Genomic DNA, 16,652 nt, shown 5'->3' on the forward strand with positions numbered 1-16,652 from the left:
CCACATTCAGATTTACCAACCCCCAGAACCTCAGAATGTGGCTGTATTTGGAGACAGGGTCTCTACAGAGCCCATTAAGGCTAAGTGAGTTCATCAGGAGCCTTAATTCAGCCTGACTGATGCCCTTATAAAAAGTAATTATTAGGATACCGAGAAGGACAGTGAAGTCCATGCACAGTTAGACGGGGCAGCCATCTACAAGCCCCATTGAGAGGCCTCAGAAGAAATCAATCCAATCATGACCTTGATCTTGGATTTCTAGCCTTCAAAACTGTGAGAAAATTAATTTCTGTTGTTTAAATCACTGGTCTGGGATACTACTGGGATGTCAGGCAGCCCTAACGAATGAGTTCACCCTGCATTTCTCCTGTTCTGTGTTTCTGTAGGTACCTCAGTGCTTTCTGCCACAGTCCTGAGGCTGAGGAAGTAACCAAGAGAGACTTAAATAAGCATGTTCATAGAGAGTCTCAGATTCTTCAGTGGGTCTGGGTGGAGCATGAGAGTCTGCATTTCCAACAGACTGCAGATAATGCCTAGGCTGCAGGTCCATGGTTCACACTTTGAGTAGCAAGGCTCCAGATAGCACAGTGACAAGGTAAAGTCTGATGCCTCCTAAATCCTGGGTGTGGGTCAAGCACTGGCTCTCTTCCCACTGTCAGAGGACAGAGACTGAAGCACTAGATGGGGAGTGGTAACACTGGGCAGTTTTAGATCAGCTTCTGGGAGGTTACATGCAGGTTACACAATCTCCTCACACCCTGAGGACTTCCTGCTTCTGCTGTCAGTAGGAAGTCACCTATGAGTGTCATGGTCTATTAATCCATCACCTCTTGACACAGATGGGGAGCCTGAGACTAAGACCATCTACATAATTTTCAGAGCTTAGTGCAGAAAGAAAATCAAAGGTCCACAGCCCAGCATGGTGGCACACACCTATAATCCCAGCACTCTGAGAGTCTGAGGCAAAAGGATGAAAGTTCAAGTGCAGTGTGGGCAACTTAGCAAGATCCTGTCTCCAAAGGGAGGGGCAGGGAAGGGCCCTGGGGATGTAGCTCAGTGTGAAGGCCCTAGGTTCAATCCCCAGCACCACAAAACAAAGGAAGGAAACAAGAGAGCCAGGAAAGAAGAAAGGGAGGAAAGAAGAAAGAGTAAGAGAGGAAGACAGGGAGAGAGGGAAGAAAAGAGGGAGGAAGGAAAGAAGGGCAGAAGGAAGGAAGGAAAGAAGAAAGAAAGAAAATCAGAAGCCCCTTGTTTAAAAGCATTAAGAATTTCAATATGGTAACATAGAGAATTAAAGTCAGCATGAGCCTTCTAAGTGCAGAGGCCTGGTGCTCAGTTCAGGTTACACATCCCTGAAGTCATCTAAGTGAGAGGTGATCCCTCTCAGCTGAGTCAAAACTCAGTTCAGCCTGACCCTTAGGCCTCCTGAGTCCCCATGGTGAGCTCTTTGTATCACATCCCACTGCCTCAGCTGCATCTGCAGAGCTCATCTGCCTCTAGGATGTAGCTATAGCCTGGCAATGGTGCCCCTGGGCTGGGGAGAGGGTCCAGGACCTTGCAGCCTCCTCCCACCCCTAGGCCTCTGGTTCTTCAATGGGAGACCTGGCTGCCTTTCCATATCTTCCAGTCCCTCTGGTTACATGGCCCGGCCCATCGGAGCAATTCTGTGCCACTCTTGGTGGATGGTGCCACGATCAGAGAGAGCACCAAGAAGGGAGAGGGGCCCCACAGATCAACTCTGCCAACCTCATGGTTTCATGGCCACTCTGTGTGGGCCACTGGTAACTGGTAGCAATTGTGTTTGGCCTTTTGCCACCCATCCCTTCCTCCTCTGCTCCACTGAGCTACCTCTGCCCACTCTTGGGTCAGCAGTGCTAATGCCACCCTAGCCCAGGGGTGGATGAGGATCTGAGATCCATCTAGTGTCCCTCGCCACAGTGGAAGATCCAGGGGTGGTTCCTCAAGTCAAGAGAATCTAAGAAAACTCAAGCTCCAAACTTTTACTGAAAATATTGAATTCGTTAGCTGTAAGAATGGAAGAAGCCTGGAGCTTTATGGTGTGGGGAGGGCCTGCCTCAGCATGAAGCCAATAGACAGAAGTCTGCGGCCATACCACCCTGAATGCACCTCATCTCGTCTGATCTCGGAAGCTCAGCAGGGTTGGGCCTGGTTAGTACTTGGAGGGGAGACCAATAGACAGAAGCAGAGAAAAAGAGACCAAACCCTGGGATATTATTGGAATCCTGGATCCAGCTGTGCTTGAAGCTCTTGCCTTCTTCTTCTTCTTCGTGCCAATTAATTCTATTTTCATTTAATCCAGTTTGAATTGGATTTCTGTTAGTAGCAGTGAAAAGAATGTCACTTGGGATGTGTGCTCAGAAGTAGCAAAGCTTGTCTGTCTCCTCATACACGTACACTATAGGGACCATGCATCCCATAGACTCTGGATCTGGGAAACCTCATTCCCCACAGCATGGTGGGGGTGGTGAACACCAGATCTGGGAACATGAATCACTCGTGGACTTTCTGACTTCCTCTGTAGAGCACCTCCTAGTCCAAAAGGCCTCTCACCTGCTCCATAGCTTTCCCTTTGGTCCATATAACAACTCTAAAAGCCAGATAGGTCAGGGTCTATATCCCCATATAACAGAAGGAGAAACTGAAGTCCCAGGAGGGTAAATGACTCGGTCTAAATTACACAGCCAGTAAGTGGCAGAGCTGGGATTAACACTCACAAGTGAACCCTCAGCTTGTATTCTCCCTCTGCACGCCCAGAGCAGGCTGCAACCTGCTCAGCTTACACTCTGTGTGTTACTTTTCTCTCATTGTTGAGAAAAAATACCTGACACCCAAAGTTAAAGGGGCAAAGGTTTATTTAGCTCAGAGTTTGTAGGGTTTTAGTCTATAATCAGCTGGCTCCAAGGCAGGGCGGCACATAGCAGAGGAGAAACAGATCATGGCAGCAGAAGTCAGCAAAAGCAACAAGGGAACCTTAACAGCGTCTTTCTGGTCCTTTTATTTTATCCAGTGTACCAGAATTAGGGCGGTGCCAAGCCAACCAATGGACTGATTTTGTAATCGCATGCCCTCAATCCCACCATCACACACTCTAGATTCAGCCACCTCTGAAAAAGCCACCTATGACCGCATGAGGCTTTGGGGGGACATCTAGACCCAAAACCTAACACTATGCCTGTGAAGAAAAGTCCTCAACAGAGACTGAGACCTCAAAAACACATGTTTTGGTAGGTCTTTGCCTTTTCTCATTCACTACAACTTCCCCCCAAAAGCAGTCAGGGGACAATGCTCCCTAGTCTAATCTGTTCATTCAGTCAATCAGTCAGTCAGACAGCTGGTCAAGAGATATTGGATGGCACCTCTGGGCCAGGCCGTGATGGATGCTAAAGACACAGTCATCATCAGACACAGTGCCCTGCCTTCCAGAGCCCTTCTTCATATACCACACCAAGTGCTATGCCAAAGCTGAGGGTCAGTGGCCATGAGGTGAAGGCTGGAAGGACTGCTGTAGCAAAATGATAAAGGGCATTCACTGGTTCATATGATTGAGCGGTGTGAGGTGGATCTTACTTCAGGTACACTGGATCCGGGGGCTCAAGCCACCTTGTCAGAATGTTCTCTTTCCACCTCTTGGTTTAGGGATATTATGGGCATCATTCTTGATGGCTGTTCCCACATAATCACAAGATAGCTGCTGGCCCTCTCTGAGCTACATCTTTCCAGGTTTAAATCCAACTGAAACAAGAGCTTGATTGTTCCCATGAAAGTTCGGAGATTCACTCTGATTGAACCAGCTTAGCGCTCGTGCTTAATACTACTGAGCTATAAACTTAGAAATAACTAAGATGGTAAATTTTATGTCATCTGTAGCTTGTCCTGGTTCTATGATTGTACAAGTCACTACAGTTGTGCTAATTCACTGAGACCTGATTCATGAGCTCCACTCCTCGAGCTTTGGTAGAGCCATAGAGACCACAGAAACTAAGGGAAGGAGTGAATCACTAAGAAGCACTGGGGCTTTTGCCAGGATAAAGGGAAATAGGGGCTGGCCAGCCAAACCAAGCTACCTCTGGACAGAATGGGAGGAAGAATAGCAGACTGGGGGAGGTTGCAATGGTGAGTCCATGTTAGCATGTGTTGTGTTTGCAGGATCCACGGACAAGCAGAGGGAGATGGTGAGCAAGCTGCAAGCAGTGCAGGTAGGGATCAAGCTGGAGAGGGATCTGGAGAAACCACTGTGTGGATAGATGATGAGAAAGAGGTCTCTGGGGCCGGGGATTTAGCTCAGTGGTTCTGCCGCCTGCCTCGCAAGTGGAAGGACCAGAGTTCGATCCCCAGTACCAAAAAAAAAAAAAAAAAAAAAGAAAGAGGTCTCTGAAGGCAAATCATGCATGCACTACAGGAGCCATCTGGGTTCTCTGCTAGAAACAGCAAGTCTGACCTAGTGAAATGTCCTTCTCCCTCCTCTTGCTCTTCAGGACAAAGCAGTGGAACAGTGCCTGTGATCCAGAGCGACCCACGCCCCAAGCTCCATCTTACAACCCGGTGCTCTCTTCTGGTTTTAGTTTGTTTTGCACCTTCTCCTCCCTTCACTGATATCAGGTCCTGAATACTGTTGTTATGGCTTGTATCTAGATGTACCCCCAAAGCCTCATGTGGTCATCCGCGGGGCTTGAAGGTGGCTGGATCTAGGGTGTGTGATGCTCGGATTAAGGCTGTGATACTGGGATTGGGGAGCATAATTACTAAACTTTTCTACTAACTGGTTTAGCATAGTTCTCCATGTGGATAATGGGAAGGCCCACCTCGAGTGTGGGTGACACCACCCAAAAGGTGAGATAAAAGAGAGAAGCAGGCTGCTTGCTGCTTTTCTGTCTCCTGCCTGCTGGCCATGGACTATTTTTCCTCTGTGTTGCCCCTCTGCTAGGCCACCCTGCCTTGGAATCAGCTGACTATGGACTGAAATCTCCACAAACTGAGGTAAAATAAACTATTCCTCCTTTAACTTTGGATGTTGGGTATTTTGTCTCAGCAACGAGAAAAGTAACTAGGACAACTGTACAGTTGACAGAGATTTGATCCATTGTTGCTGCAAAGGAACAAGACCCATATCAGGCCTTGGAACCAGGACATGAGACAGAGCCAAGGTCCTTTGGGGCTGATGGCTGTATGCTGGAGATCTAATAGGCTAACAACTCCTAGGAAAGAGAAGGACAGGCAACTCCAAATGGGGACAACTCTGATGACCTCTCCCACCTCTACTTTTAATCTCTGGCTGTGCTCCAAGTAAAGTATGTGAAATGTTATAATGCGCGGTGGGGACACGGTGGCTTAGGTGAGTTTTGGATATGCCTGAGATGTGGCACTGCCTATCTGTGTGTCCTGGTGATGTCACAAGGATAATCAACATCTCCAAGTGTTACTATAAGCCAGAATGGGTTCTTTCTCCTTTATCTTTTACTTGGCAACTCCTAGGCCATAACTACTGGAAAAAGTCCTGTTGAGGTGCACCTACCAGTACCTCTTCCCTTCCTTTTTACTGTCAACACCTGGAGTTTGCTTAGGATGGCAAGGGGCCAGCTAGTAAGTTCACACTTCTCAGCTTCCTTTGGAGCCATGGGGCGACAGGGCATAGGGCTCATTATAAAAATAATGTGGGACCACATACTCGCTCATAGAACATGTTTAAGGAAGTACAATGGAATTGAAGTTATCCCCTGTATATTATCAGACCATAGCGCAATGAAATTGAAGATCAAAAGAAATGGCAAGAATTTCATAAACACATGGAAATGGAACACCACACTTCTGAATAACATATGGGTCACAGAGGAAATTAAAGAAGAAATCAGACAGTTCCTACAATTAAATGACAATGACAATACAACATATCGGAATCTATGGGACACAATGAAAGCAATCTTATGAGGGAAATTCATAGCAGTGAATACTCATATTAGGAAAATTGAGCAAGCCCAATTAAACAACCTGATGCTGAACCTCAATCTTCTAGAAAAAGAAAAGCAGGACAAACCCAAAGCTTATACAAGGGAGGAAATTATAAAGATCAGAGCAGAAATCAATGCAATGAAGACTAAGAGAACAATACAAAAAAATCAATGAAGCCAAGAGTTGGTTCTTCAAAAGAATCAACAAAATTGACAAACCTTTAGTCAACCTTGTCAGAAAAAGGAAAGAAAAGGCCCAAATCCATGCAATTAGGAATGAAAAGGGTGAAATTACAACAGACCCAGCAGAAATCCAGATGATCATCAATACCTACTTCCAGAATCTATACGCCAATAAGATGGAAAACACAGAAGAAACGGACAGATTCCTAGATACATATGAATTACCAAAGTTGAACGAAGAAGACCTAAAAATTCTAAACAATCCAATATCAATCAATGAAATTGAAAACATAACTAAAAACTTATCAACTAAGAAAAGCCGGGGTCCTGATGGCTTCACTGCTGAATTCTACAAGACATTTATTTAGAGAGGAAATACTGCCAGTACTGTTTAAACTCTTCAGTGAAATTGAAAGGGAAGCAATACTCCCAAATTCATTCCTGGAAGCAAGCATCACCTTGATCCCCAAAGCAGAGAAAGACCCAACTAAAAAAGAGAACTATAGGTTAATCTCACTAATGAACACAGATGGAAATATCCTTAATAAGATACTGACAAATAGAATGCAGAAGATCATGAAGAAGATCATACACCCTGACCAAGTGGGATTTATCCCAGGGATGCAGGGATGGTTCAACATACGCAAATCAATCAATGTAATACACTATATCAATAGAGCCAAGAACAAAAACCATATGATCATCTCAACAGATGCAGAAAAAGCATTTGACAAAATCCAACATGCATTTATGATTAAAAACCCTACAAAAAATTGGAATAGACAGTCTCTACCTCAATCTGATAAAAGCCATCTATGAAAAGCCAACAGCCAATATCATACTAAATGGTCAAAAACTGAAATCCTTCATACTAAAATCAGGAACAAGACAAGGATGTCCACTCCTGTCACTTCTGTTCAATATAGTCTTGGAAGCATTAGCCACAGCAATTAGACAAGAGAAAAATAAAAGGAATAAAGATAGGAAACGAAGAAGTCAAATTGTCATTATTTGCAGATGACATGATACTCTATATAGAAGACCCCAAGAACTCCACCAAAAGTCTTCTGGACTTAATAACCAAATTCAGTAAAGTAGGTGGATACAAGGTCAACACACAAAAATCACTAGCTTTCCTGTGCATGAACAACAGACTCACTAAGAGAGAAACAGGGCAAACAATTCCTTTCACAATAGCATCCAAGAAACTGAATACCTAGGAATCAACCTAACAAAAGAAATCAAAGACCTCTACTCTGAAAACTATAGCACTCTGAAAAGAGAGATTGAAGACGGTATCAGAAAATGGAAAGACATCCCTTATTCCTGGGTAGGAAGAATCAACATAGTGAAAATGGCCATACTTACAAAACTGCTGTATAGATTCAATGCAATCCCAATTGAACTTCCAGCAGCATACTTCACAGACCTTGAGAAAACAATCCAAAAATTCATTTGGAACAAGAAGAGACCTAGAATAGTAAATGCAATTCTAGGCAACAGTGACATGGCAGGGAGTATTACAACCCCCAACTTGAAACTATACCACAAAGCTACTGTGATAAAAACAGCATGGTACTGGCAAAGAAACAGACCCAAGGATCAGTGGAACAGATTCGAAGATGCAGAAACAACACCAGACACATAGCCATCTCATCTTCGACAAAGGAGCCAAACACCCTCACTGGAGGAAAGATAGCCTCTTTAATAAATGGTGCTGGAAAAATTGGGTTTCAACTTGCCAAAGATTAAAACTAGACCCATATCTCTCACCATGCATTAAACTAAAATATAAATGGATTAAAGATCTAAATATTAAAAAAAAAAAAACGCTGAACCAGCTGGAACAGAGGTTAGGTAGAACTCTTGAAGACATCGATGTAGGAAAAGATTTTATGAACAAAACCCCAGTTGCCCGTGAACTAGCACAAACAATCAACAAGTGAGATCTCTTCTTATTAAAAAGCTTCTGCACAGCAAGAGAAACCACCAGCAGTGTGAAGAGACAACCCACAATGTGGGAAAAAATTTTCACCTCCCGTTCCTCAGACAAAGGTCTACTATCTTGAATCTATAAAGAACTTAAAAAAATCAGACCTCCCAAATTTAAAGACCCAATCCAAAAATGAGTATCTGAAATGAACAGACATTTCTCAGAAAAAGAAGTAGAAATAGCAAATAAATACATGAAAGAATGTTCAACATCACTGGTCATTCAAGAGATGCAAGTGAAAACAACGCTGAGATTCCACTTCACTCAAGAAAGAATGGCTGCTATCATGAAATCAACCAATAACAAATGCTGGCAGGGGTGTGGGGAAAGAGGAACCCTGCTCCACTGCTGGTGGGAGTCGTAGGCTGGTGCAACCACTGTGGAAATCAGTATGGAGATACCTCAAAGAACTAGGACTGGAAGTCCCATTTGACCCCACTATTCCACTGCTGGGGATCTTCCCCAAAGAATTAAAAGAATCATAGCACAGTGATATATGTGCACCCAAGTTCATAGCAGCACAATTTGTAATAGCTAAAACTTGGAAGCAGCCCAATTGCCCATCAACTGGAAACTAGATAAAGAATATGTGGTTTTTTAATAAAATGGAGTACTATTCAGCCATAAAAAATGAGAAATTAGAGACATTTATAGGTAAATGGATGACACATATGTGTAAATACTGAATAGTTTCTCTAGTGTGAGAAACTGAAAGTGTAAATAAGGACTAAAAGGTATAATAGACAATGTGAAATAGAAAGAAAGGGGGTAGGGGAAGTGGGAGGGGAAGGAGAAAGGAAAGAAGGGAATGGAATTAATATGACAAAATGAAAAAATGGAAACAAAGTCTTTATAAATAGAGAGGGATGGAGGGGTTGAAGGGTGGGCAGGGAGAGGGGGAAAAATAAGAATCAAGAGAGATTATGTAAAGGTACAAATTTCCAATGATGAATGTCATTATATTGTATACATAAAATGTACCAATAAAATTAATTTTAAAAATAATGTGGATTATTACTCAGCAAATCTGCATCCTTCTCCTCTGCCACCATGGAGTACAAGTTTATTTACCTATTGATATTGTACATGAATTAAGATAACTTCCTCTTACCTAAGAAAAAGAAAACCTCCAGTTGGATTCATCCACTGCTTTCCAGGCTTCTGATACTTGTAGCTGAATGTGATTCCTACCTGATATATATAGGTATCAAAACCACACCTGGTAGACACAGGTAACTGTTGGTATCAAAGCCACACCTACATTTGTGTAGCCCTGCAAGAACACGTTGGTGCTGAGACTCGAGTCAGGTCCTGGAAATGTAGCTCAAGAATGTTCAGAGGAAGCCCACAGAAGGGATTGAGAACTGCTTTGGGGGTGGATGGGGACCAAGACTTGTGGCAACAAGCGAATTTCAAAAGGGATAGGAATAGACAAGACCAAATGTAGCAGGTAAGTGCAGGAACATGAGGAAGAAAACTTTCCAAGGGATTTAGCAAATGAGAGCTCCTTGACCTTGGCAGGGGAGGTTCAGTTCAGGGTTAGGAACAGAAGCCAAACCACACAGTGTGATCGAATCTCAGCCTTGTGCATCTCCCCCTTGGGGGCTGGACAATTGAGGAAGGATGATGCAAGGGAGGAAACGGATTCCTGGCCAGCTGTGGCCTTGTCCTCACTGTGAAGACCCCACTTTGCCTCCAGATGAAACAGAAATGGGGACTATCTAGGGTGTGGCCACCCCTCCCCAACCCCCCTACCCATATCCAGGAACACACTGCACACCAGGCCTGGCTTGCTGCCCTCCTTCAGCCTTCTCCTACCTGTCTGTGGCTTATTTGGCCTTTCAAGGTGGCACAGATGCCACCTGTCTTACAATGAAAGCAAGATCCTCCCTTCCTCCAAGTTACTCCTATCTCCTCTCTATGTCCATCTGGAATCAAATTAACTGGGTCCAAGTGGATTGTGCTCCAGAGTGGAGCAGTATCTGCATTGTGTGTTCCCACAGGGCACCTGGTCTGGCACTCTTAGGGGGCTGGTAGCCTTGGCCCCCTAAGATACTCTGCATTACATGAAGTTTCAAGGCCAGGGAGACATAGAGGGGGGCAATTGGGCACTCACGAAGGAAGCAAGAGTCAGCAGAGAAAAACAAGTGCTTTCTCTCTCTCTCTCTCCTGCCCTTCACTGAAAGCTGCCCACAGCTTCCTTTCTCTTGTTTTAGAACCAGAAAGACATGATTGTGACCAAATTTAGCAAGGAACCAAAAATGAAAATACAACCCATATTTTAAAATCTATTTCAACAGCTCCACCCCACTGAAGGGAAAATCTTTCTGGGCCATGTGGGCGAGGGGATGAGCAGCAGAGACAAGTGGCAAACACAGCCGCCATGTCACGGGTTTGGGGATAGGAGAGAGATGAGTTCCCACCAAAACCAGACAAAGTAGCCTACCTGGAAGTGAGAGGGACGATGAGACCCTGAGGAATGCAGGGCTAGGCTGGAGGCAGATGGACCCCAATTCAAGGAAGCACCTGCTTGGCTTCTTGTTTCTGCCAATAGCTGTCAGAGAGGAAAGATGCTTCTGGAAGCTACCTCAGAGCAGCCACAGGGAACCTGCTCCTCCTTGGTGCATTGCTACTTTTAGCACTTTGTTCTATTGTGCCTTGTGAGGAACAAGGGGGAACCCAGGGATCAAAACAGTCACCCACCTTATAGAATAATAGCCACCAGGTACTCTGGATAGTATGCCCAAGGTGCTATATGGAGAGGCTTAAAATTTTTTGGTGCCAAGAATTCTAAATGTGTTATGCTGCCTTGGAGAGATTTTCATAAGGGGATAATGTCTTTGTGAGCCAGAATTAATGAAATGACTTTGTCAGGCACAAATGCAAAGACTTACTTTGCAAGTATGGCATCTAAGAGGCAGTCTGAATAAAACTATCATAAAAGGTACTGCTCCTTTGGCTGCACTGATGGAGGTAAAGATCCAGACTAAAGGAGGACATAATCTCACTGAACTCGGTTCCCATCGGCCCAAATGGGACCCATTCTCTCTAAGTCTGTTTCTCCCCCTAAAAATTGGATCTAGAAAATACCTCCTTTGTGAGTTTGTTATGAAGATTAAACAAGGTAGTACTGTATATGAAAATCAGACAGAATAGCATCCTGTGAGCGGTACACACATAATTCATGGTAATCATCATGATAGCTGGAATAAGCCCTGGCATTTAAATTGAAGTTGAGGTTTTCTCCCAGGGCTGAGAAGAATCTAGGGATGTATGCTGACTTTATGCACAAAACTCATGTTAAAAAAAAAAAAGATGAATTCTGCATTTTCCCAGGGACAGAACTAGTATTACTGAGCAAAAGCTATTTTGGAGTCAACTTCAACCAAAAATAATAATAATAATAATAATAATAATAATAGTGATAATGAAAAAAGACTGGGAGGAAATACTTCGAAGTAGTGCTATCCTTGAGTAGTGAAAGCTTAAGTGATTTTTTTAAAATATTGATATTGTTTCCAATTTTTTAGGTGTGATAAAAATATGAATTTAATTTTTTAAAAATTAATTACAATAAGACACATTGCCATTAACTCCCCTCACAATACTCCCCTTCACTTCAAATATACTTATTCCATCATTCTTGCCACTTTGTGAAACAGTTCTGGAAGTCCTCTATTACAAGTGTCTTTAGTTGCTGTTGTGCTGCCTCAATGTCCTGAATTGATTCAAAATGTTTACCTGTCACAGTCATTCTGACTTTGGGGAAGAGCCAGAACTTGCACGGTGCCAGATCCAGTGAATAAGGTGGATGAAGACACACAATAATGTTTTCATTTGACAGAAACTCTCATAAATGTTTTGAATTGATTCAAGACATGGAAGCAGCCATAAAAATACAGGAAAGAGGACTTCCAGAACTGCTTCAGAAAGTAGCAAAAACAATGGGATAAGTATGTTTGAAGGGAGGGGGGCTCTTTTTAGGGGAATAATGGCAAGGTGTCTTTTACTGTAATACAATTTTAGGGTTTCTAAAATTTAAACATTCACACTATATTTTTAATCACACTGTATATTTTTTAATAACTTAAAAAAGAACAAAGTATGAAAGAACCGTCGCTGCCCTGTACACATTCATCAGGAATGTAGTAGTCAGACTAGAAAGCCAGGCTTGATTTGAGCCCATACCAAAAGTGAACTCAGTTTCCAACCCCCGAAGCATAAATCCATTCCCAACAGAGGCCACCCACTCTGACCTTTGGAGGAGAGACAGCAGACACCCTGACAAACTTCCTCAGAGTCCCATTCCAAGACGGCAAGGACTCACGGAAGATGTGGCCAAGGGCCTTGGGAGCCAGTGTGGCAGGGAGGGAGTCCTTGTCTAAGCCCAGAGCCAGCAAGGGCTCCCAGTCTTGGAAACAATGGTGTGGCTGGATCTGCTCCTCACAGCAGGGCCAATCTCACCATCAGTAGGGGGCTAAGCTCTCCTGACTCTTAAAAACAGACTTGTGGCGAATTCTACAAGACAGACCTTGGACTGAGAGGCAAAGGGGTGGGAAAGTGACAGAACTACCTTAGCTGTAAGGCAGTGGGCCAGCCCCCTTCTTTTCTAGGCCTCCAGGTTCCTTAATCGTAGCTCCTGGAGATTGGACTGAGTAAGTTCTAAGCTGCTTTCCAGCTCAGAGTCAGCAGTTTAAAGCCATAGGCCCCTGGACATCCTTCCTTACCACTGGCTTCAAAGTCTCCATGGTCCAGTAGACCTAAGAAGCCTTTGGTCCTTACTGTTCCACCCCTGCTTTTAATGAGGCCACATCTGGAGTGTATCTTCTCTGTTCCCTGTTTTGTATAGCTCTTCACAGCTGGGATCCCATAAATCAATGTGTTCTGCAGACAAGTTCCCAGAATTATTCCAGAATCTGACCCAGAAAAGGCAGTTTTATTTCCCTCCAGCTTCTGGTTCCAAATTCTGAGTGGAGCCCAGTCCAGATTGGAACAAGCTTGAGTTGTCCTGATTGCATGGTGAGAGAGGATTTGCAGAGGGGCGTATGAACCAGCCCCTCTGGTTCCCTCTCACAAAGCACTGCCCCCAACTCTAGAGTGAAAAGATTGGGCTGAAATAATTCCTTAAACTCTGGGTAAATCTTGGATTAAGTTTTCCTGGAGAGCTGAAATAGCATGGAAGGGAAATGAGGTGAATTTAATCTCCCTGCACTGGGAAAGGAAGGGGGATCAGGAGCCTTCTGCTCTTTTGTTCTGCAGACAACCCCAGACTTTCATGATGAACAAGTAAGATTCTCCTTGTTGCTTCTGATGCTGCTGTGGCCCCCAGGCTGTCTCTGGGACCAAGACACTCAGAGACTCTGCTCAGCCTTCACTCTCCCTGCCTCAGCGAGCATATCCTGAGTACCACGGTGTCCCAGGGATTCTGTATCCCCACCTTGTTTCATGTAATACTCCTGACCCTCAGAAGTAGGCACCAGCAAAGTCATTATTTTACAAGGGAGGAAATTGAGGATCAGAGGAGTTGAGTGAGTTGCTCAAAGTCCAAGCAACCAAAGTCCATGTCTGAACCACTGCTAATCCTGACTTTTCAATATATCATGTTCAAAAAACAAAAAAAGTCACGCTTGCTCTGTCTCCCTACTAATAAGAATTTGGATTCAGACTCCACTTTGAGTAATTTTTAAAGATAACTTTTTTCAAAGGAATACATGTACTTAGCTTAGCAACCCAGGTAGTTCTCAGGGTCTCTAATGAAGCCAGCAGCTCCCTGTCCCATCTCTCCCTACCCCCGCTCCTCACCCTCAGATTGAACTCCCAAGAAGGTCCCACCCTCAACTCTTCCAAGTACTTCTTCCTAGATTTGCCTCCATATTTCAGATATCATCTTAGCCTTGTATTGTTGAGGCTTTTCAATTTGGGGCTATTACTACTGACTTCCCACGATGGAAGAGGAAGGTTTTTGTTCTCGTGTACCACCAGCTCTTTTGCTCTTGCAAAACATAGTCTCACACCGTCCCTTCCACACTGCACAATCCACCAATGGCCTTCATCACCTTCAGGCATCCAGGGTCAGCATGAGGCTGGCTGGACCTCTCTTCAGGAATGCAAGACAGAGTCCTGCCCTCTGGTTAAATGCACCAGATTTAATGCAGACATCTGTCTTCACTTCCTCCTCAAACCTGTGAAAACCATATCACATGAGGACGGGCTGAGGAAGCTAGGACTGCCCGGCCTGGCACTGACGGGATTCAGGGACAGATCCTCTCTGAGAGCAAACATACTGGGTGGCCTTCAAGAGGGATCCAGAGCAGCAAGGGAAGCCGCAGTAAGACCCATCTCAGTTTCACTGGAAGACACTCAAGAACAGATGGGCGCATGTCAAGGGAGGACTTCCCCTCACTGGCAGTGGACAGGTTAGGATCAGCTGATCACGTGCTGGGGACAGAGAGGAGGGATCCCTGCAAAGTGTAGAACTGAGTAATTTGCTTTCTTTTCTAACAGTTGGTTATCAGAGCCCAGTGGGACTTTGTAGTTACTCTTGGATTAATAACTAGAGCTGCCCAATGAGCACACCCATCTGGTAATTTCTTTATAGGATGCTGAAAGAACTGTCTTAACTAAATTCCCATGAGCAATCTTCCATTGACCCCTGCCTTTTAAGAGAAGGTTTCAGATGATTCACAGAGGAATCATGACTCCGGGGTTGAGACAGAACCCTCCATCCTATGGGTATTAAGCACTGAGAGGATGGATAGGAATTGGATGGAGCAATCACAGCTGACTGTGGACCTCTCTGGCAGTGCAGCAAGTACCTCAAAAGGGGAAACTGAAGAAATATCCCCAACCCCTGAGCCCCTAGTCCCTGATCCCTTTGAAAGAAAAAGACCACAGAGTGTCAGAATGGGCAAAACCAAGTTCTTCCTGGACAACTGCATGCAGAGGAAGAAGTCTGGTCCCTGAGGCAACATGTGGACCACTGTCCTTGTTTCTTGTCCCTGCTTCTTCTCCCTGGGGTGACACTTTCAAAAGAAGTGTGCTTGCCCAGAGATATAAATCAGCCATAACCTCCTGTACTCTCCAAGAGGACTGACTTGTCATACACCAGGGCCAGTGCTGTTATGTAAGTGGGCTAAGAGGGAGGGGTGGCCGTTCAGTCAGGACTATCAGCTGTGGGACTCAACTCTCCTCCCCTCTGAGAGGCCGGACAGAGCAGGAACAGCTGCGCTCTGGAGTGGACCTGGGCAAAGCTAGTACTGCACTGACTAGCTGTGTCCAGTTTCAGGCCCTCCCTGAGCCCCGATGTCTTCACCTGTAGGACAGGGGTGAGCTTTTAAGGAAAAGCAGCTGGCTCACTGGATGTTTTAGAATTAAGTTAGCCCATTGGTATAAAGCACTTAGAACAGTACCTACTTAATGGTATTATTATTATATTTTATTATTGGCAGCAGACAGGAGGCAGCAATCTGAACCTAACAGACCTTAAAAGATCAGACAGAATAATACCTCTAAAGTTGTGTATAAAGGTGAGAAATTCAGAGTGTAACAGTAAATCTCACTGTTTTCAGGTCTACTTATCAAATAAACATGGCTAGAATACACCATGCTGTGGGGCAAAACCTTTAAAATCAAGATTAAAAAAAAATGATTTGACTTTATAACTTAATACAGCAAAGCCAACTTTTGAAGGTAAACCTTAAAAATAGAGTATGATTTTAACTCTAAGAAAAACAACAAGCCAAGTGTGGTGGCTCACACCTGTAATCCCAGCACTCGGGGGGCTGAGGCAGGAGCACTGCTGTGAGTTCAAGGGCACCTTGAACTTCCCTCACCGGCTTACATTTCCCGTCAGCTATGTTTGGCACTAGTGATCTCTGGGACGCATCTCAGTCTCCCATCCCACGGACCAAGAGACTTGGCCTCGCAAAAGCACTGTCGCATTCCCTGAGCTGACATCACCATCTAGTGTGTCATGAGAGGAAGACACGATGACTTGGCCAACTAAGAGATTTCTCTTCTTTGTCCTCTCACCTTAAATCTTGCTACTCAAAATACGGTTCACAAACTAGAAGGAACAGTGTTCCCTAGGAACTTGTGAGGTATAGAATTTCAGGCCCCATACTAGACCTAATGAGCTCAAAGCTGCTTTAACAAGGTGCCAGGTGGTGCCACAAAGCCCACTAAAGTGTGAAAAGCACTGAGTAGGAGGGAAAGGGAAGCTGGTTAGTAGGACATTTCAGTTTAACAGATGGCCCATAAAGCAACCCAGAATTGACTCATCTAAATAAAACAGATCCTTTCCAACTGACATGAAAGAAGCTTGTCACATGGTGAAGATTTAGTTTCTTGGGACTTTTTAATATCTTCAAAATGGAACCTTCTTGAATGTGAGTTAGTTGGGACAACAGGGATGGAGTCCCTAAGCCAAGGTCTCCAACTGCACCTGCCCTGTCCACCTTGCCATTGATGGGATAATCACCCTGATAAGTCTCTCATTCCAGGAATTCAAC

The 16,652-nt window shown here is 44.5% G+C and overlaps 1 protein-coding gene across 6 annotated transcripts in view; it reads right to left on the reverse strand.

The window, feature by feature from the left end:
- The window catches only part of Galnt12 (polypeptide N-acetylgalactosaminyltransferase 12), a 69,815-nt gene that overhangs the window by 20,961 nt on the left and 32,202 nt on the right, over positions 1-16,652 (reverse strand). Inside the window, exon 13 of one of the 6 annotated variants that reach the window (XR_015440004.1) lies at positions 10,589-10,696. The exons of the other annotated variants lie outside the window; for them this stretch is intronic. The gene's annotated coding sequence lies outside the window, so the exon portion shown is untranslated. The remainder of the gene's footprint in view (positions 1-10,588; positions 10,697-16,652) is intronic. 6 annotated transcript variants of the gene reach the window in all.

This window comes from Heterocephalus glaber, unplaced genomic scaffold (assembly GCF_053883595.1).
Source record: "Heterocephalus glaber isolate CG9 unplaced genomic scaffold, H.glaber_assembly_v1.0 deba00001481, whole genome shotgun sequence".
Classification (NCBI taxonomy): domain Eukaryota; kingdom Metazoa; phylum Chordata; class Mammalia; order Rodentia; family Bathyergidae; genus Heterocephalus; species Heterocephalus glaber.